General features: G+C 41.8%; 1 long non-coding RNA gene across 1 annotated transcript in view; it reads left to right on the top strand.

Moving 5' to 3' along the window:
• LOC144762023 (uncharacterized) overlaps positions 1–22,804 on the top strand; it is a 306,670-nt gene extending 283,866 nt beyond the window's left edge. Inside the window, exon 3 of the long non-coding RNA XR_013596004.1 lies at positions 22,294–22,804. This is a non-coding gene — a long non-coding RNA (uncharacterized LOC144762023). The remainder of the gene's footprint in view (positions 1–22,293) is intronic.
• Positions 22,805–23,133: the final 329 nt, after the last annotated feature.

The raw sequence follows: 23,133 nt of genomic DNA, 5'->3' as shown, positions 1-23,133 counted from the left end.
CGAGAAGTAAACAACAGTACAGTAAATTCCAATTAGCACCTTTGAGTTCATCTTACAAGAGTAAGCATTTATACATCTCAGGTGTTATAGACCACAGTAGACTGTATGTCAGTTTGAGATATTAATGCATCGATTGAGTTATTTGCTATATTGTCATCAACATTCCGGTGGTCAGAAAGGGTTTTACTTCTTGTTGACAAAAAGAAATAAGAAAAAAGAGAGGACAGAAGAGAGGGGGTAGAGAGAAGGAGGAAGGAGGTAGTGGATCTGAATAGTAGGGTGGCAGGTTAGGAGCGGGGGATGGGGATATCCCAATATTCAGATGAGGTGTTTAGTTATCTAGGGGTTCTTTCTTGTCAGTTGGTTTGGGGAGTGTTTGTTTGTTGGGTGAGCGTCTAGGGCGAACCAAAGTAGTCTCTTATCATGATCAACATTTTTGTTAAGGATGATATTGTCTGCGCTCCCAAGAAAGTAAACCCAGGCCCACCAAGTATGGTAAGATATAGATATGAAATATTTCCAGTGCAAAGAATTGTTGTGACACCCAGTGTGAGCAGCAAGTCAAATAATAGTAGTTCAGTTGTGTTGAGTGTTGGGGGGTTGGGTAGAGCCCAAGGGCTTTGGTAGAGTGACACTGGGTCTAGCGATACCTTGCAGTGAAAGATATCATTAATAGTTTTGTTGATGTCTTCCCAGTATGAACGGAGCAGGGGATAATAAAAGATCATGTGGTCAAGGTCGACCACAGACGCAACCATTTTTAAGGGTCTCAAGGGTCCACCTAATCTGCATAATGGATCTAAGCTGACTTTGCCAATTGTGCAATGTAGACATGCCACTTTGCATGATGTCAATAACAGATGACACAATGTTATTTATATTATAAATGTGAGAATACAATGTATTTAATACTATTATCAACAAAAGCAAACATGTTATCCAAATTATCTTGATCAATTTGTTTTTAACGTGCGTCAGCTTCCATTTGTGACAAATTTTCAAATGTCATTATATGTAGCATAAATAAATCTTTTAGAACATGGAGACTTAGGAACCAATAGAAAGTCTGATAAGTCCATGTTCTTCAATAGAAGAGAAAGATGTTGTGTCATTGCAGATAGTGTGGAATGTTCTAACCATCATCAACATAATTTCTCCACTGAATAGGTGGCAACAATTCCTGAATGTTGGGATTGGGAATAAAAAGGGTCAGGTGGTATAGTTTTAAATCCTAGTGTGGAATTTAAAACACATGTATGACAACCATTTGTGTCGAAAGGGCCACAATAACCACCTGTGTAGACCTAACAGTGTGGAATGAAATGTACCATTCTGTAAGATACTATTGAGCTGGTCCTCTGTGTAATTTTCAAACTGTTGCCAATGTTCACACCAGGCAATGGTGAGAATTGTGGGTGCAATCATTCGTTTTATTTTAGCAAATCATAGACGACAAAGTGTGTTGGACAGTGTCCTTCAGAAAAATCTTCTGTGTTGGGGTTAAACAGGAATAAAACAAGGTTTCTGCTCCCTGAACTTCATACCCCAAATGGACTTCATGTCAATTGTATCCGTCCAGTAGTCACAATCTTTGACAGCCAATTGTGTAACAAACAAGTCCATATATATGAGCTTAGTTTGTGTAGGCATGTATTTTTTCAGCGGTGGAGGGTCAAGTTTAACATTTAAGATGTTGTATCTGATGTGTCATATCTTGAAAAGCATGTGAATTTATATTTATATGTTTTGGAACTCCCTTGCTGGGGAGTGGGACAACGTTCCCACTGTTTGTAATTAAAAAGTGTATGTTGATGACTAGATCGATGTAGATAATGGTGATATAAAAATAAATAATTTACAAACAAAACATATTGACATTTCCAATTATTATTATTATAAAAAACTCAAATACATATTTATCTAAATTACAACATGAAATAAATTATTAACTATTAAAAAGATTGTTATACTAAATGAAAATAAGTACTGACACCTAAAAAATCCTTTACATCACACAAAAATAAAATGTACTACTCTAACTTCAATATTTATAAAAGGAATTAAAATATTACAATGGAAAATACTACAATTTACCAGTACAATTAACACAACAATAAATATTATAAATAGCAAAACAAATATTCCCACTCCAGTCAATGCAACAGTAAGGAAAATGTTGGAATACAGAGGGGTAGAATTTACTATTCCCACTCCCATCAATGCAACAGTAGGAAAAGTGTGGGGAAAAATGTAATATTCCCACTCCAGTCAGTGCAACTGTAGGGAGAGTGTTGGATTGCAGAGGGGAAACATGTAATATTCCCACTCCAGTCAGTGCAACTCTAGGGAAAGTGTTGGAGTGCAGAGGGGAAACATTTAATATCCCCACTCCAGTCAGTGTTGTATTGCGGAAGGGAAAATGTACTGTTCCCACTCCAGTTAGTGAAACAATAGGAAAGGGGTTGGATTGCAGACAGTTCAAATTTACCACTCCCACTGCAGTCAGTGCAACACTAAAACAAGGAAAATATCTTTAACAATTATATAAAAAACAGTAAATAACTTAATAAGTGTGTTGAAACAATCAAACGGTAGTTCATGGGGATATCCCTAGCTCCCTTCTTAAAAATAGGGACCAATATACTTCCCCTCCAAGAGGCAGGGACCATTTTAGTATCAAAGCAGGATTTAAACAATGGGTAAAGAATCTTACTCCATAGTAATGGTTCCTGCTTCAGAACCGTCATAGGGAGTTCGTCAGGTCCCATTGCGCCGGAGGAGCGCATGTTCTTAATGGCCATTTCTATTGTTTTCTCTGTAGGATAATTAATCGGACCCTCAGATGTTGAGTCAGGGTCACTATCTGTAGCCGATGTTACGTTCCCTGCATACAGCTTCCGGATGTAAGAGGACCATACTTCTTCCGAAATAGGGATGGGGAGAGGGCTCGTTCTAGTGCCACATCCCTTCCCAACTATGGACTAAAATTCTCTGGCTTTGCCATGCGCAACTGCTTCCCGCAAGTTTATCCATACTGAGTCTTCCTTCTCCTTTTTTTAGTCTCGCTTTTAATCTAGTTCTCCTTCTTTTTAACCTCGATATTTCTTTAGCTAATTCATCTGATCTACCTAAAAATTGCTCTCGCACTAATTTATTTATTTCCTTATTCAGGATGCGCAATGCACTAGGAAAAAATACCTTTTTCCTAGAACAACTAACCTTTTTTACATCTAAAATGATCTTCCTCATAAATTTTTCAAAGTTAACAATTTCGGAACCATACCAGTCGTTTAGTTCTAATATAGTTTTGCATAAAGTATCATGCACACCTATAATGGCAGTTGGATTCCAAAAACATCTACCCGAAGATCCATGGAAAGTAACATCATTGTTATTGAAGGACCAAGACTCAGTGGGCGGAGGTTTTAAAGAAAGAGTTATAATAATTATGCTGTGATCACTCAAGGATGTAGGGGCTATCGTGAGATCCTCGATACATGGGAAAATGTCATAATCTGAGATCACATAGTCAAGAATTGAGGCACTAAAAGGTGACCTATGAGTGAATTTCGCGGGCACATCAGAGGGAAATCTCCCATTTAAAATGAGCCCCTCAACTGCCGATAATTCTTCCAGCAGAATCTTCCCTCTTTTATTAGTTATTATTTTGTCTGGAAAGAGGGATTGTGGGATAAAATAAGCCTCTACTTTGGGTTTATTTCTAAATAGATTTAAACTAGCATTAGAAATTTTACAGTTCAAATCTCCAACTAGGATAACTTCGGGTGGAGTAGAAACATTTTTAATCTGTCCAATATACTGAAATACGTGCTTCAATAAAATATTAAAACGCTCTTCGGGAGGAATATACACATTAATGATTACGACAGCAGACTTATTTAGAGAGCTGGGGAGATTTGCTATTGTTATAGCTTGAAAAAGATTACTTGGGTCAATATAATGCGAGAATCTCCAATGCAGTTTGTTAGATAACAAGCAAGCAATTCCCCCTTTGGCATGACCTTTCTTGGATGGGGCAGCCGGCGCTTCCAACACATAGTAATCCTTCCCTACATGGATATTATCAGTACACCATGTTTCTTGGATGCAAATCACATTTGCTCCCAGCGAGAATAAAAATTCAAGTTTCTCTGGATTACTATGTATCCCAGCTGCATTCCAGGAAATAATTTTCAATTGATTATTAAAGATGATGGAATAATTTGGAGTTTTCTGTGCTCTTAGTTGATAGGGCACTATGCAGCCAATTCCACCGATGATTATCCTCTGATGGCGAAGAGTTCTGGATTAGTGGAGGAGGCAGTGCCTGAGAGACCGAACGTTTCCCCTTAGAGACCCAAATCTTTAGATCTCTAAAAGGAGAAGAAACCCCATCTTGCTTATCACCCTTTTGGGTCATCCTATGGGGTGAAGAGGGATTACCAGAACTAAAAATAGGCAGAACGTCAATACCTCTACATTGGAAATTCTCCGCTTGCTGTAATATCAGATTTACAATAATTTTAGAGTAAAATTTGACCCGTATACTTGATACACTATCTCCACCTAACAAAGAAACTAACTCAATATCACTTGATTGAATGAGGTGAAGACTTTCCAAGTCACTGAAACATTTAAGCAACCATGATCTATTTAAGGGCAAATTCGCATCAAATAGAGGGAAAAAGTCCAAAACCAAAGTGTCCACATAAGACATTGATATTTTTGCCTTGGAAGAGAGGAGTGGGCATACACCGACCCCATCCATAGGAGCTAAAGAAGGAGCCAAAGGGTTGAGAGCCCCCAGTTCAACCGGAATAGTGCTCCCTGTCTCTACCATAGGAGGGGCAGTCAGCCCATGTCCACCCTTCTGGGGTAAGTCTTCCACAGTCGTAGGCAGAGTATTACAAATGATCTCTGGATGGCAGGATTCACTTGCCAATTTTGTGGTCAGCAGGTTAGAGTCAATGGCATTCTCTTCATTGTCAGTTAAAATAATAGAATTTTGGAAGATTATCCGCCTTTGTCTTTTCTTCCTGTATTTGCGCACAGGTTTCCTTTTTTTCCCTTTATCATTTCTATGTTTGTAGGTTTTTTCCTTTATTTCTTGATCATCTTCTTTTTGCCCTTTTTTTTCAGGGATAAAAATTGGAAATAGTTTCTGTGCTACTTTACAGACTGAGCCAGACAGATTTTCCTCCTCTATTTCCAGATCAGAGTTCTTTACACAATTAGTCGCCGCAGAAACTGGCAGGGCCGTAGCATTATTTTCTTGAACTATTACTGATGGCTTTATACCAGAATTCTCTGCAGGCGCATTTGCATTCCCCGTTGCCAAGCTAATATCGGCCGCGGTGGAGGGGGCACTGCTCATTTCAGGAGCCATTTTGCAGCATTATATTCAGTATTTTAGTGACAGAATCCAAGATACAGTCAGAGCTGCCCACAAATTTGCCCAAAAGACATAATATGGAGGATAACAGATGTTCCAGGGCAATCAGAGATTCCGATATAGGTTTTTCGCCAGCAGCAGCAGAAGTACAAATTCTAGATAGATTGAGCTCCGGGCTCATAGAAACATTTAACAACGCGGACATGTCCTGCACATTTATAGAAGGAGTGCTACTACATAACAATAACCCAGATGGGGTGGCACCCGCTGATGGCTTAGTGGCTTCTAAAGATTTCAAACTTCCTGCATTCACATAACGGCCACAAAGTTCGAGGTCAATGGATGACAATGAGGGATCTCCACCTGACCTAACGTACGTTGTAGAGGCTTGTGGCACTGGAGAATTGTTAGCTTGTTTTCCTTCCATAGAAAGAGCGTGAAGCTCAATAACACCATCAACTTCGGGATGTACGAGGCTGGTCCTCGCAGTGGATTCTATTTGGAATGTGTCTGTCATTAATGAGAGGGAGACCGGATTATCCACCACTTGAGTTGGGCCAACCTGTGCGACAGAAAGTGAGCCATCATTTTCAACAACAGATACTTTTTTATTTAATTAATTAACATCTAATTATTAATAAATTATAACTAAATTACTTCCCAACCTTTACCCCTATGACCCCAAATCCCACATCTAAAAAAATTAATTGCACAATTTGCATACTTAATTATCAGTTCATTCATTATGATTTATTAACAACTATTGATTAATAAATTTAAATTGAAAATAAATTACATCCCATGCTTTACCCCAATAATCGAACAACCCACAACGAAAAAAATACACGATTAACATAATTAATTATCAATTAATTAATTATTATTAATTAATGACTAATATATAATAAATAAAAAATAAATCACATCCCAATCTTAACCCCACAACTCACACCTAAAAACTATAGAAAATACGCAATTACCATAATTAATTATCAATTAATTAAATAATATTAATTTACAACCAATTATGAATTAATAAAATAAATACTTCCCAGTCTATACACCTCTAAACCCACAACCCACTACAGAACTAAAAAAAATAATTAAATTAAATTTCACATCTACTTAAAATGTAATTAATGTTGTATGAAACATAAACAATAATGAAACAGAAAAATAATGTTATATACATTTAAAATAAATACCAAAAAACATAACAATAATTAAAAAACGATATTTTAAACAACTATATTTTTGGAAACGGTATTAATGACTTCTATATTTCTTAAATCGATATTACTTACCCTCAAATCGATATTCTTGACAAAGATATTCTTGCACTCGATATTTTCATTCCACTATTTTTTTCACTCGATATTATTGTAGTTTGAATTTTTTTACTCAATGTTCTTTCTCATTACCAACCAAGATTTCAGAATCTATTCTCATTTTAGAACGAGTAATTGCAGCAACAGTAGCAGTCACAACTGCAGATTTGGCCACTTCATAAGCCACCTTAACCCAAAGAGTTTTTTCCCTGTGTTGCCTTTAGAGTCTTTGAATACATTCTAACATGAATAACGTAAATACTAATTACTATACTGTACACTGTCACACACAGTAAGTACAGGGAATTTGGGATCAGTATGTTCAAGTGCAAGAAGTAAAACATTTAGGGGCATATTACCAAGCAATAGCGATAATTATCGCTATTGCTTGGTTAGAGAGAAAATTTTACCGCTAAGCTGCGGCGATTTTTACCGCAGATAAACCTTGGTACTACCAAGGTTTATCGCAAATGCGATAAAAAACGGCCGCAATGCATGAATATTGCTGAAAAGTCAGCGATATTCATGCATTACCGAGCTAATGCTCTTAGCCATGTTATCCACCTCCCATTGGATAACATGGCTAAGAACTGCTCAGGGGCAGGTGTTAGCTTTTGGAGATATTTACGCTTAGCGCGAATATAGCCAAAAGTTGGTAATAGGAGATAGCGATGTTAGCGACTGTTTCCAGTCGCTAACATCTTGGCACGCCCACTTTGCATGTCATTAGTGATAAATATCACTGACATGCAAAGTGGGGCCCAAGATGGTCGCTTTCTCCTACTAGCTGTCGCTAACTGGTGTTAGCGACAGCTAGGTAATAGGAAGATTAGTTCAGCCAGCTGAGCAGTGCAGTCCACTAAGGACTGGGTGCGAGTTTTTGAGGTTGGAAGTTCCCTTCCAATATAACACTAACAACGGTGGCGCATGCCACCAAATATTACTGTTTAGAATCTATGGCAGGTTGGGCTGAACCATCAGTGTAAATAATATATTTATATTGTTCAAGAGGTAAAACAGAAGAAGGCATGGGAAAGACATGATTATACTGTAAACATTCTTGTATCTGTAAAGGTGGGTCAAAGGCAAAGTCTAGATCAACAGATGTTAAGAATGTGTTGCCCAATATATCTATCTAGGATAGACTGCATTAGCATTTAAGAACTCTAGCCTTGGTGGCTGCCTCTAAAGCTGGCATTGAAGTAACAACAATAATGTGTTTCCCATGTGGAAGTGGCCGTTCTTTATGAATAGCCATTTGCACTGCAGTCAGTGGGGGGCAAAGCCCATTTCCACCCTGGAATATAAATGCGATTATTCGCCATTGGCACTGTTTCATCCTCTTTGAAGGTGATATAAGCAGACCCCAGACCACCCGGCAAGACCTGGATGACAAGGTTAATTTGTTTTACATGTGTATGTAAATTACATGTTGCATGTAAGTCAGATTGCACAGATATAATTATATCTGTGCGATCTGATGTCCAGTGTTAAGTGGAAAAATCAGGATGAATTAATTCGTATAGTGATTTAATGCACTGGGCATAATCAGGAATGTATGTTCTGCCAAAATTAATTAATCCAAAGATTGTATTTTTTTCAGCATAGTTGGAGGTTGCAATTGTGCACATTTCTCAACAAAATGAGGGGAAAGATTCTTACCCTGATGTGTATGTTCATATCCTGAGAAAAACACAGTGGAAATGCAATATGTGATTTCTTAAAGTTTGATTTATAGCTGTTTGCAGTGACTCCTAAATGTATGTGTTTCAATCTGGCCAAATGTGAGATTAACTCATTGTCTGTAGGAAAAAGTGCTTGGGTGAATATCATGTAGAAATAACACTATGCAGGCAGCAAACAGTCCTGGACTGTTCTTATGGACCATTGCCAAACTAGTAAAGCGATAATATAATCCTAACGTGGAAAACGGTATCCAATCTCTTGTTTTTTAGGAGCTAGATTTTGGCAGAAAAGAACATTAGAGATATGACTATATGATTTATCAGTGCCATACTTTGTGTATTTTATATAACAAAAGTGTGTGTATGACTGTTTAAATGACTTTAGTCTAAGACTGTATGATCGATATGAATGATCCGGGTTCAGAACAGGAAAAAGAGGCTTATTCATTTGAGAGATACAGGGTTCGATTACACACTGGTACTCTAAAGTGGGAGAGTATGTCTCAAACAGGTGCTTTAGCATCACGTTAAATAGGATAATGTAGTTGCACCTGTGGGCTAGACCTTATGGGTTTAACATGATAAGGAGAATCTTTATCCAAGCCGACATGATTGTGGTATAAAACCAGGGTTTGTTCAAGAGCCCATTCTGCATCATAAGCTTTTGTTTGACTGCGTCAGGCACAAGTATAGAAAATTACAGAAGTATTACATCCTCACCTAGTGGGCAGGTTGAATCAAAATTTGGAGGCAAATCAACTTCCGCTAAATGGATGTTATGAGACAAATTTTCCAGAAAATGACTGTAATGGTGTGCTTTATGTCACACTCAATTTGTATATCCAAGTCATATAACCTATCTGGAGGGGCTATGCATCAATCTGGGATTGTTATGTGTACGAAATGTATCAGTTGCTCTTGTTGTCAGAAACTCCTGGAGATTCTGGTGCACTATGGTGACTTCTGCTGCGCTGTCGAGGGGAATCACTGGCCAGCTCTTGTTCAGGAGGAGGTTTCTCAGAGTTAGTGGCATATTTTGTGGTAAGGGCCGGAACATTCTTTTTCTGAAATCAGTGTTTAAATAAAGGAGTTCTGTTCTCCTTCTTTATCTTTACATTAGACGAGTGTTGTGAGTCCCTTTTCAATGTGACATTCTCTTCTTGCCTGCACTCAGATCGCCCTCCTCCATCGTATTGCTTCAGATGAGTCCTGTAAGGAACAAGGAGAACGTGTTCTCAGAACTATGTTACTTGTCTGGAGCCTTGATTTTGTTAGAGTTATCAATTTTTATTTAACAAACTCATGGGTTTGTACGACTTTCTTGTCTGTAATAAGTTTGCCAAGAGGTGATTTAATCCATCTAGTTCTCAAATTATTGCGTCCTAAGGATGTGTACACATTTTCAATCATTATAGGCAGCTCATGTTCACGGTCTACCAGTGCGACCGCTGCGAGCCTCTGGCATATAACTAGTGATGCCACTTCACCTTTAATGTTAGACAGAATTATTGCAGACACAAAGGGATCATTTCCCATTAGTTTCATCTCCAAATCTAGGACAACAGCTCCCCCTATTCATTCTGCATTTGCTTTAACATGTCCAGCAAAACTGACATGGACGGAGTACAGTGACTGATGGTATAGACAGCCACAAAGACTTTCCCACATGTGTTACAATCACCTATTCTTGGAACCAGTCCGTGGGTCAAGCACACATTTAACATTCTGAGCCTGTCTTTTGGTCCCTCATTGAGAAACACAGCTTCAATTTGGTCAATCTTTTAGGCGATCCAAAATGGAATTTCCTCAAGATTAGGGGGAATGTTGCCCAAAACTGAATGAACAATTACGGGACTTATGGTCATCACAGCCAGCACAGCCAACAGGGTGCATGAAACATATTGTGTCAAGCGTTTGGAGTAACTAGAGCCTCATACTGAGTTTGCATGTGGTATATGTATGAAATTCAGTAGTATTAGTATCCACAGCGGTAATATTCACCAAGGAATAAAAGATTTCATAGCGGTAGGCATAATTGCCTTCAATGATGAAGATAAAAGCACCACCTGCATTAGTAAGTCCATGATTCAGTACATGTGGAGGACAGTAGTTCTGCAGTTAAGCGTTATGGCCACAGGTGCTGCAGTCATAAGGAAAACAGGAAGGGATAAAAAGTGCAACACAAAAAGGGCTATCCTTTAAAACTTTTTAAGCTTGAAAATAACACAGAATTTGGTACTCCCTAAACACTGCAGAGGATTAATCCCTAACACCATGGAAATCTCCAGTAAGAGGTGTAATGGCTATTATGGATTTGATTAGTTTGATCTGATTTGTAGATTTATTAAGCGTGCAATTGCCCATGGGCGTCTTGGCGGTAGGTGAAATAGCAGAACAGCTAGTTGCTAGGTTTTATGTTCTAACCTGTGGTGAATAACCAAGTTTTTATCTATTTCCGAAATGAAAGCAGCGAGGGGTTGTTTTTAATTGCAATCAGGAGCAGATTCCATGCCTTTGCTTCTCCCCCCCACCTGACCTGTCACTTGAATCAACTTTAGGTGACTAGATCTCAAGGTCCTGGAAGGCTCATACAATTTCAGGTGAGTTTTCAGAAACTGCGAACCCATCCCGTGGAGGGCTTTGTAGGCCAGGCAAAAGGATTTGAATATTATTCTTTTTCCAATTGGGAGCCAGTGTAGGGAACTCAATTTGTGTGCTATTGGCTCGTATCTGCGGACATCCAGCACCCGCCTGGCTGCTGCATTTTGTAAACGCTGTAGTTTTGCCAGATGCTGGACCTGGATCCCTGCATATAGGGCGTTTCCATAGTCCAGTCTTGATAAGGCCAGCATTGTTACCACTGTTTTGCAGGAATCTTGGGGATGAAAGGCAGGAGTTTCCTGATCATTTTCAGGATATACCAAATGGAAAATGTTAGTTTATTAGACTGTGCCTCATATGACAAATTATTGTCCAGGAGCACTCCTAGGTTTTTTACCTTATTAACAGGGGTTGGGCGGTTGCCTAGGCTGTCTGGCCACCAGTCCTGGGACCAGATTTGCATGTCTGGGCCCAACAGGATAACTTCGCTTTTATCCCAATTTAATTTTAGGCAATTGGCCTGCATCCATTGATTGATCTGTTCCATGCAGTTTTTGAACCTGTCTGCTGTCTCTTTAGTATTGTTTGCAATTGACAACTCGATTTGGGTGTCGTCAGCGTAGGAGACCGGGAGGAAGCCCCAGTTCCTTATTATTGCCGCCAGGGGTGCCACGTACAAATTAAATAGGGTGGGACTTAGCGAGGACCCCTGAGGTACCCCACATGGGGAGTTGAAAGATTTCGATTTAGCCTCTCCCAGCTCGACCGTGAATGTCCTATTAGACAAGTAGGAAGCCAACATAGTCCAAGCCGTCTTGTGCACTCCTGCTTCTGCAAGACAGATGAGGAGAGTGTCATGGTTTACCGTATCAAAGGGCGCTGAGAGATCCAGCAAGATCAAGGCGGCCTTTCCTCCAGTATCCAGTACATTCCTAGGTTCCTCCGTAGCCATTAATAATGCTGTTTCCATTCCGTGCCCTTCTCGGAAGCCAAATTGCTAGTAGTCCAATGCATTTGTATCCACGAGGAATTGAGAAAGCGGCGAACAGAATTCTCGTGATGGGTCTGTAATTTCCTGGTTCTATGTGGGTCTGAACTAGGTTTTTTTAGTAGCGACAGCACTGATGCTGTTTTCCATGCCTCTGGAAAGTGGCCAGATTAAATTATTTCTGTGAAAAGCAGACCTAATTACTCACTCAGTAGGTCAGGGAAGAGGTGCATCACCTTAGGTGGACAAGGGTCAGTTGTACCCCCGGATGTCATTGACCTAACCACCTGGAGAATCTGTTCGATGGAAGGTTGCTGAAAGTAAAATGAGTGATCCTTAATTTGTGGTGAAATCTCTTCCTGCAATTCTGTGTTAAGCAGTGTATGTTTAGGGTTGACTGACCTCTTGAATGACTCATATACTACAGAGACTTTGTCTACAAAAAAACTGGCCCAGAATTACAGAAATCTGAGCTCATTTCTTTTTGACTGAAGCTAACAGTTTTCGTTAGCTTTTTGATTGTAGAGAAGAGTACTTTTCTAGAGTTTTTTGCCTCCTCTATTTTTTACGTAAAGTATTTGCTTTTCTCTGTTAGTATTAGTTTTTTATAAGTGGCCAATGAGGTTTTGTAGTCCTCTTTTAGCCCTTGATCATAGCTTGGCCTCCATCTTTTTTCTAACTTTCTGCAGTGTTGTTTTTGTAACCTTAGTGCATTCGGTGTTGGGATGGAGTTTTCCTCCTTGACATATTGGACACACGCAAGCACCACTCAGGAGACCCGTGAATAAATACCAGCCCAAACGTTGGTGGTGCCATGTTGTAGGGATTCTCTTCTTGGGACAGAATTATGCTGGGATCACAGAACGTCAGTCTGTAGGAACTGAGTCCCAACACCACATCATTACCTATGCACCCCAATCGAGACTAGCTCAAAGTACCTCACCTACAATCCTAACCTTCCCAGAGTAGCAGGTAATTTGGCACCTCAGAGCACAACGCTCTAGTCCCTTCAGGGAACCACAGTACCAGTTCATCACCTTTCTTTCTCTCACTTATGCACCAGTGGTCAGACCACCATGGTACCGCTACTACCCCCAGCCATCCACGATCCCTGGTTTGTCTTGCAGTGATCAGAGGCTTGCAATATGCTTGCGGTGCTGCTGTGACCACGAGTAAAAGAAAAGGGAGGCCCCTTACTCATCCAATATAGGACAAGGGGAGTCAGGTATCAAGAAGTAAAAAATGTCCCAGTTCGTCAAAGACACCTATAAAAATGATTACAGGTACACAATATCACGTGAAAAAACACTCAAATTGAACCAATCATTGTGCCAGTACATTTAAGCAAAATCAATGTGTATATCAAGACATTTTTATAAAACACCACCAACAAGACTGTCACAAATTATTGCAAGAAGATTTCATACATATTTATTCAGTACAATATTATCAATAGAACTTTTGTGTGTATACAATACAAGCATAATAAAATCACAAAAGAGTTAAAAACCAGTATCACAGTACTGTATGATGAACTAAAAAGAAGCAGTTGCCGACGCAGCGTTTCGGTGTTTTTGAAGTTAAATACACCTTCTTCAGGACAGTTTCTAATTTGACAAAAACACATACAGCCTGATTCATGAAGCGAAATAGCGCCCGCAATGGCTGCGAAAATGCAATTGCGGGTGCAAAACACGGAATCGGCATTCAAGTACGAAATAGCGAATTCGCAAACACAGAATAGCGATTTAAATAGCGATTACGCTATAATAGTCGCAGACTCCGGGTAGTCGAGCATTAGCGATACGGAAATAGCGACCAACCACGGAATCTGCGAAATGAATAGCGAAACGCAATATTGTCTCAATCGGCATTCATGAAAAATATACAATAGCGAAAAAGCGCAAATTCGCACGTTTGCGCGGCGCAATTTAAGGACAACTCAAAGCAGGTGGTAACCATAAAAGCCATGATTAAGTAAAATTTGAAAAACTGTTGGCCAATCACCAACAGGTCCAGGCCTGACCAATCACACATAAGGACATTCAGCAGCAGCATTAGGCGTTCCACAATGCCAGGGATGTACATGGTGGTGAGGCGGCGAAGGCTACAGCGAGCAGCACGGAGGAGACGCATGAGGCAGGAAAGGATTTACCGGCAGCGGGTCACCTTGCTGGGCCAAACCAGAGAACAGATTTATGCTAAATACAGGCTGAATGGGGAAATGATCACCTGGCTGATACAAGAACTCGACCCCATCATGCAGCACCCAACAAGGCGAAACAATTCTGTGCCCACACATGTGCAGGTATTGTGCAGCCTGCACCTCCTGGCCTCCGGCAGTTTCCAGGGCATAGTAGCCGCTGCTGGGGGGATATCCCAGCCCACCATGTCACGCTGCCGCCACACTTTTGTTGACGCCATGCTCAGCCAGCTCCACCGCCACATCACATTTCCCACGAGCCAACAGGAATTGGACCTGACAAAACTACAATTTTACAATGTCGCCCATTTTCCCCATGTCCTCGGCTGCATAGACTGTACCCACGTCGCCATCTGCCCACCAGCTGCCATGGAGTATATGTACCGCAACAGGAAGTCCTACCACTCCCTCAACATACAGATGGTCTGCAATGCCAAGACCATCATCACTGACATTGTGGCCCAGTACCCAGGGAGTACCCATGACTCCTTTATCTTCAGGCACAGCGGACTCCACACACGACTGCTCAGGGGAGAGTTTGGGGAAGGACACCTACTTGGTAAGTACACTTTGTCGACAATGTCACATTGCTATGAAGTAACTGCGCTGCACAGGCAATCAACATCTGCTCCTCTCATTCAGGTGACAGTGGCTACGCCCTACGGGAATACCTCCTGACCCCTTACCTCAACCCTGCCACACCTCAGCAACGGCGCTACAATGTTGCGCACATCCGGACAAGGAACTGTATAGAAAGGACATTTGGCCTGCTCAAGAGCAGGTTCCGTATTCTGCACAAGACAGGTGGGGCGATGTATTACAGTCCTGCAGCGTGCTGCCGCATTGTGGCTGTCTGTGCAATGCTTCATAACATTGCAACCAAGCGCCGGATACCTGTTGACATCTCAGGCAGTGAATCTGAGGGGGACGACCGGCCACCAGCACATGCGCACCATGCACGCGGGGAGAACCCAGCTGAAGGCCACAGACGTCGCAACCACATCACAGCGAACAGTTTCTAGCCCACCCTCTTCCCCCAACCCACATATCACAATTGCATGCAAAATGTAATGATTACACAAGGCTAATGTGTGCAGCAAAATAAATGTATTTGTTTCATTCACAAGAAAAAGGTTATGGTTTCAACTATTTACAAATTACAGTATTCCTGCATACTGCAGCGTGAAGAAGGTTCTTGGCAGGCTTAGCGTCAGCCTGTGGCAGTGTCCCTCAGACAATGTCAAAGGCGCCTCCGGCGCGTAATGCCCAGGCGCCTGTGAGGTTCATCCTCATCCTGGGCAGCTGTACCAGGCGTTGCCCTGGTGCTGCGCCTAGGTGGCGGGACCTGCGTGGCAGATTGGCTGCTCACGCTGGAGGCACCCTCACTGGCATCGTCTCCCCCTACAGTGGCCGGTAGCACAGGTGTGTGAAGTGCCGTCACGGCGGTGGTTAGGTGCTCCAGGACCCGTGTTATGTCCTCGCAGCACTGGACCAGTTGGTGCTGCTGGGTGAGAGAGCGCCGCGACAACTGGGTGGTGGCATTTGCTGCCACATAATTCGACCTACTATAGGACGACAGCCGACTCATTAGCTGGTGGTGGCGCCTGCTTGCTACACTGCGGTGCTTGATGAGCGCAGCAGTGTTATCCTCCATGGCTGCTGTCATGCGGCACATGGCCGCCGTCATGCGGTCCATCCTGTCTCCAACTCCCGCCACATTGCGGCCAATTTTGTGCAGCTGGAGCTGGATGGCTCCTTGCTGCTGCGACTGGCGCTGGTGGATTCTGAGCATGCGCCGCTCGACGCTCATACAGGCATGGAGATGCCCATTGCCCCTCCTGCTGATCGGCCGCTGTGTTGCCGCTGTCGCAGGCCCAGATCTCGTTGCACGAGCTGCAGGTGGTGTCGCAGCAGGTGTTGCTGGTGCGGCAGGAACTGGAGGCACATTGGTGGGGTGCCTGGCTCTGGCTGCCGGTGGGCTGGCAGATGCAGGAGCAGGTACGGTGGGGGGCCTGGCCTTGGCTGCGGGTGGTGCGGCAGATCCAGATGCAGCTACGGTGGGGGGCCTGGCCTTGGCTGCCGGTGGGATGCTAGTTGCAGGGGCCACAACGGTGGGGGGCCTGGCTGCTGGTGTTGGTGCAGCGGCAGATGCAGGAGCAGGTATGGTGGGGGGCCTGGCTGCTGGTGTTGGTGCAGCGGCAGGGGCTGGTGCCTGTGTTTCGGGTTGTGAGTCCTCCTCCTGGGCCTCCTCATCAATCTGCAGCCTCTCGCTGTCGCTGCTATCTGCGCCACCTGTGAGGGTAAGTGGATACTCATTAGTTGCATGTGACTGTCAGACGTGCAGATGTTACATGCATGCTGGGTGACATTCCCTGGATGGCTGTGGATTTGCGTACTTTGGAACCTTTCTGGCTGCATTGTGGTACTACTACATTGTGGACATACTACATCTCACACAATGCTTCAGGGCATTTCCTGATGCACAACATAGGCATGACTAAGGGCCAATGAGTGAGCCTATTTGGTCAGGGACGGTCATAGGGGACAGGGTCGCAGTCGCATGCCACTTACCTTGGGTGTCTTGGGTGGGGCGGGAGGAGTCCAGAGGGGTCACGCCAACGCACGCCTCCCTCTCCAAGGTGTTCTCAACCTGGTCCTCCAGGGGTGTGTTGGGTGGGACTGTCGGTCCGCCACCTCCAGTGCCCGATGCCTCACCAAGGCGCTCCGCCACCCTCTCCTTGGCACGACCTCAGAGGTCGTACCAGCGCTTCTTTAGCTCCTCCAAGGACCTATCGGCCACACCCACCGAGTTCACGCTGGCGGCTATACCCAGCCAGATCCTCCGCTTGTCCTGCTCTGGGACCTTTCTGGAGTTGGTACCAAAGAGCCGGTCATGGTTGGCCACCACCCCTTCAATTAGGTTCTCGAGCTCCTGCTCTGAGAACTTGAGCTTGCGCTTTCGTCTTGCGCTGTTGCTGGGGCCAGGGACAGGTTCCTCAGACATGGCGGTCGCTATTTCAGGCGTTTCTGGAGTCGCTATCGCTGGTTAGGCGTCTGCTTTCCGACGTGCTCACTCGTAGGATAGCGTCACTGTGGTGTTTGGGGGTGGGAACTGCCTGCTTCCTGGATGTGATGTCATCACGGTGCTCGGAATGCGTCTTCCCGTTTTCCCGATCGCGCGAGAATGCGAGTCGCAATCCCGATCGCACGGGATTGCGAGTCGCAATCCCGATCGCACGGGATTGCGAATCGCAATCCCGATCGCACGGGATTCCGACTCGCAATCCCGATCGCAGGTAGCCGGGAATAGCGATTTTTCTGCGTTTTTAGTTGGTCGCTAACGGCTTTAGCGCCCGCGTGCGAGTCGCTATTTTTTCCCCGAAAAGTACATGAATGCCGTTTTGCGTTTCCTCTATAGCGAGTCGCTATGAATCGGTATTAGGGACACGCAAAACGGCCCGTACATGAATCAGGCTGATAATTACTCTCTATTACAATACAGTGACAGTCATTGTTCTTACAGATGTTACAGTGGCACAGTTGGATACAATAAACAACATTGGCACATTACCCTAAAGTTTACATTACATTTTCTATTCAGGAAATAGCATCTCCTATAATAATGCAACTATAAAAATTAAAAGCTTCATTAACTGCAGGACCAAGAACCTTATTTATTTGATACAATGCCCTTGTAATCATGCATATGTAGGGAGATACACATCAGATTGAACGAACACAGATCCGCAATCAGGACGTTCAAACAGGGTGCCCCTCTTACTGAACATTGGAGAGAGGCCGGCCACACCATTAATGATTTAAAACGGTGCAGACTGGAGGTAGTAGAAATGAACATGAGTGGTGGCGACATCAATAGCAATAGAAAGAAACGTGAACAATACTACATGTCACGCCTGGATAGTGTGAGAGCAGGGATGAACAATAAAGAGGACTGGGAACGCATAGTTTAATAGCAATCCCTTTAGATTAATGAGGTAGTACTGCTACGCAGTGATGTCAACACTACATCGTACCTTTGTGATCATATACCCTCGGGCGGTATAGGCAACATTTTTCCGCCCCTTTTACTGAATTACCTATATTATCAGGGTGGTGCCAAATACTAATGCTTGGATAGAACCCCCAAATGAGCATCAGACAATTTATGCCCTGATACAAGGAAATTTGGTCTACATATTAAATCAACACAGCCTCGATCCGTGTTTTCTCTAAATGTAATATTTAAGTTCAGAGATACAAGTATCATAACCTGTGTTCAATAGAGTAGAGAACGTAATTCATCTTTAGGTAAACTTTAGAGGAAGGGCACCTTTATGGTACAACACGCTGCCCTCCTCCTGGAATATCTGCCACTAAAATATTTATCAGATAGGCAATTTCGTTATATATTCTGTAGAACGGGGTGAGGACAATAACGTTTTTAGTCCCCAAAAAAACGCAAAACAGCAACATCAAGCGGTAACATTTACCATCAATTAACATTCAAGCTATATGGTGACACGTGATAGGAGTAGCCACATCCAATAGGCTCCGGTTTCCTATTTAGGAGTAGGTCGAGACAGCCAATCACATTTCGTGTTTCAACTACCGAGGTGTGACGTCAGACGCCATCACGAAGACAGACGGAGCAGGTAGGCCGATTAATTTATCTAGGTAAGATTATAAAGCCATATCCAGAATACTTCCAAGCTGCCTTCGCCTTCGAGGCAGTTTAGCCCTCCTCGCTCAATCAAGAGAACATGCGATGGAATCGGCGACATTATTAAGTACTAAAGCCATGAGCAATTAAACTTTGACGCAATATAGCGGGACAAGCTTTCTGGGTGTGTTTTTGAGCATTAAATGTAGGTATTTGTGAAACACACGAGATTGTTGCTAGATTAAAGTAAAATTGGTGAAAGCTTGGTAAATTTAAATTTAAATTTGAAATTCGTTAAAAACTTAGAAATATACCAATAGCGGTAAGAGCATTTGAGAAAGGAAATTGCAACAAAAGAACTTCTTATACCTACCTTTAAATTGGTCTCTTCCCCAGATTGTTCTAACTGAGAAAAGAAAAGCCTAGGAGGTTATCCCTTTACGTGTGTTGCCATCTGTGTTAGCAGGACTGTGACTTCAACAGAGGACTTTTATAGATATCGACTGCCCTTATGCACAACGTAGGTGAGTGGATTATAAGATGTTAAAACCGGAAGTAATGATAATACGATAAAAGTCTTCTAGCTAAGAGTTATACCCATTGTTTCTTGTAGCCTCAAGGCCTAATATCCGAATTTAATAACGGTGGCTCCGCTGAATCTTTCATGCAGCTCCCCTTGCCGAGACTAAAGGTAAAGAGGTCAATACGCAAGAGAGAGCGAGTGATAGATAGATACTGCATATGAGGATATACGATTACAAGTATTATATAAAAACACTTTCTATTTAGGCAATTTGAATATACAGAGTGCCAAACAGGACCCACAAATCCACAATTGGGCCGGTGGTGGTGTAACATATTAGTCTGGGAGAATCAACATGTCTCCATCGTTGCTAAACTAAAAGTATGGATTCAGCATATTTTCCCTTTTCTCCTAGTTAAGGTATGGAGAGGGTCTATGGGAAGCTCATGTATGGTTAGTAGAACCTGACTAGTATTCTTCATGAGAGATAAAACTAGTGATAGGACCGAAAAAACAAGAAAAAAGATTGAAAAAAGAACTCCTTATAACTGTTAAGTCAACATCCTTGTCGGTCTGAATAGAAAATGTAATGTAAACTTTAGGGTAATGTGCCAATGTTGTTTATTGTATACAACTGTGCCACTGTAGCATCCGTAAGAACAATGACTGTCACTGTATTGTAATAGAGAGTAATTATGTGTTTTTGTCAATTTGGAAACTGTCCTGAAGAAGGTGTTTTAACTTAAAAAAAAACGAAACGCAGCGTCGACAACTGCTTCTTTTTAGTTCATCATACAGTACTGTGATACTGGTTTTTAACTCGTTTGCGATTTTATTATGCTTGTATTGTATACACACAAAATTTCTATTGATAATATTGTACTGAATAAATATGTATGAAATCTTCTTGCAATAATTTGTGACAGTCTTGTTGGTGGTGTTTTATAAATTCCTTGATATACACATTGATTTTGCTTAAATGTACTGGCACAATGATTGGTTCAATTTGGGTGTTTTTTCACGTGATATTGTGTACCTGTAAGCATTTTTATAGGTTTGTGATGCATTGTGGTCTTTGACCAACTGGGAAATTTTTTACTTCTTGGTGCTGCTGTGACACCACTAAACATATTGCAAGTTTCCTAAATGCCACAGATTTCATGGTAGTGAGCCCTCCTTGAAAAGTGTGATGGTAAGGATGTTGTCTCAAGGCCTGTGTGCATGCACCCCCTGTTCCTACATGGGATGTACTATACAGTTCATGTCGTGGAGGAATGGACTTTACGCAGACCCTCTGCACTGCCTTTATATGGCTCACTTATGGGCCTTAGAATAGCCGTGCCACAGGACTGCCAAAGAACCCCCCCCTGCGAGACCAGGAAGAAACTCCTACTCTAGCAGGTAGTCGGCGGTCAACTCTGGTGGCCTGAGACTGGTGCAGTGGCATGGTGGCCCGCTTCCACAGTGCCCAAGTCTAATTAGGCCCTTATTGTCTTGGGGACATGGTCAGCAACCACTTCAAAAACAGAGAATGGACACGGTCTGCATGTACTTTAAAGGCTCCTTGCACAATGCATATGCACTTTACAGTCAAAAACAGGAAGGGGAAAAAGTACTGCATAGCTCAATGAGTCACCCCACAACCCCAAGTTAAAGGTACACAGGAGTGGGTCTCTGATGAGCAAAAACAAAAATACATGTATTTACCCGAGAATCTGTGACAAAAACGCTAATTTGCATAATACGAGGATGGGCTTATAATGAGCATAATATAAAACAAGCCAAATGAGGACATTAACAGACCCAAATAGCCCAAGTGTTTTTTATTTTGTCATTTTATTGACAAATGTAAAAGAGTCCTTTTTACGTGTCTTTATTAATTCAATTGAGTGCCACCCGCCAATATTGCAAGAACCTCTATTGTTATTAGCTGTAGGCAATGATTTCTATTAACTATGCAAATAAACGTACTCACTAGAGCTGAAACTGGATCATAAATTCAAATTTGGGCTGAATTTGGCCCACAAAATACACTTGGCCCAGGGCCCACAAAATCCTGAAAATGTCTCTGCATCAGGCATCAGTTTGCACAATGAATTCCATTTCTCCAGAATTGTGGCAGAGAGATCTGCAGTAGTAAAGCCATTTAGGCCTGCCAAGAGTCCAGGATGGTGTAGAGGTATTTTTACTCCTAAATGTAAGTATACCTCTGAAAATACCCTATTTAATGTGGCTCAGTAACTATTCCCCACGCCTGTTGTCTGTAAAAACCTCTTGTAACAAATACCACATTGAGCCTCATGGATTTGACATAAACATTAAATTGGATCTAGGAAAATTAAATAAAGTTATAGAAAGTAAAAAGAATCATGGGAAGCATTTTCAACAAGACAGCACATTAGCTACATCCAACTGTAAGAAGAATTATTGGGACAACCCATAGTAAATGCTATTTGGAGGGACATGCAAGATGATCCGAAGTGTGTGGTATTAAATGTAATTAATGAAATGATATTGTACATTCACAGGGAGTGTAATTAAGGGGGATACTTAATTTAAAAAGGGCTATGAGGGAGCTAATCCAAGGCTTGATAAGCATCTCCATGGGAGTTTTTAAAAACAGATCAATACTCCATAATTGGTCATTTATAGAAAAATGATCAGTCACATATCTGTTTTCAATTTGATAGTGATGTTGTACACTGTTAATATTTTCATATTTAGTAAAATTCCTGTTGATATTTATTGTTTTCATTTTGATTTGTTAAAAGTTTATATGGCCTGTGACACATCTTAAAGAAATATACAAAACCATATAGTGCATGCTGTTTTCAAGATCTCTTTTTTCAGTGTGTGTTGGCAGTGCACATATTGTGATTGTGTCTTGCTCATTGTGTACTTGTTTGCTTCCAGATTCTCCCACATCAGTTTGAATCCATCTTCAAATGAAGCTCATGCCCTATTCCAGGAAGAAGGTGGTTCTACAGGGTCCCCATCTCCACCCACCAATAGGTGTGTGTACATTCTTAGTTTGTAGCAAGGATGTGCCTTGGATATTGATGCTTTACTCACCTCTTGTACTGCCTCATAGTTTGGAATAATGATGGGATAATGCTTTATTTAGTGTTAAATATCAGACGTGGGCTCACTGATTCAGATATATATAGAATATCTTCAAGGATAATTATTCAGCTTTATTCTAAAATGTACCTTTGATCACAAAGTTCATTCAATTATTATTAAAGGTATTGATATTTAACATCAAGAACGTTCCAATGTTCTAGTGAAGCCTCAATCTATTACATGGCCTTGTTTCCTTATGATTGGATTACATAATGTAGAAGCTATGCCTTTATTGTAAGTGTCCACCTTGTAAAAAGGATGAACACAGTGACACATATGAAATAAAGCTCTTTAAAGATTAGTTTTTATTGTCCTCAGTTCATAAAACCATAGCATATCTAGTAAAATCTAAAGTCCTTTGTTTACGTCAAACACAATTTTTTTATTCATTCTGTTATCCATAATGTACAACAACCTCGGATACAATTTTGCCCTTTGCCAAACAGGTGCTGGATAAATTAGTGTGCCTGGCAAAGGGAAACCCCAGAATGAATGTACTAATGTACAAACCCAGCAGAAATGGAGATGGAAAAATGATATTTTGTAAACATGGATTAAACTCAATATAAAAAACTGAGAGAAACATTTTGGATAAAATAGCAAGGAACCTATTTTTGGCCCCTGCAGTGG

This window comes from Lissotriton helveticus, chromosome 6, assembly GCF_964261635.1.
Source record: "Lissotriton helveticus chromosome 6, aLisHel1.1, whole genome shotgun sequence".
NCBI classification, from domain to species: domain Eukaryota; kingdom Metazoa; phylum Chordata; class Amphibia; order Caudata; family Salamandridae; genus Lissotriton; species Lissotriton helveticus.
This window is presented reverse-complemented; position numbering and strand designations above follow the sequence as displayed.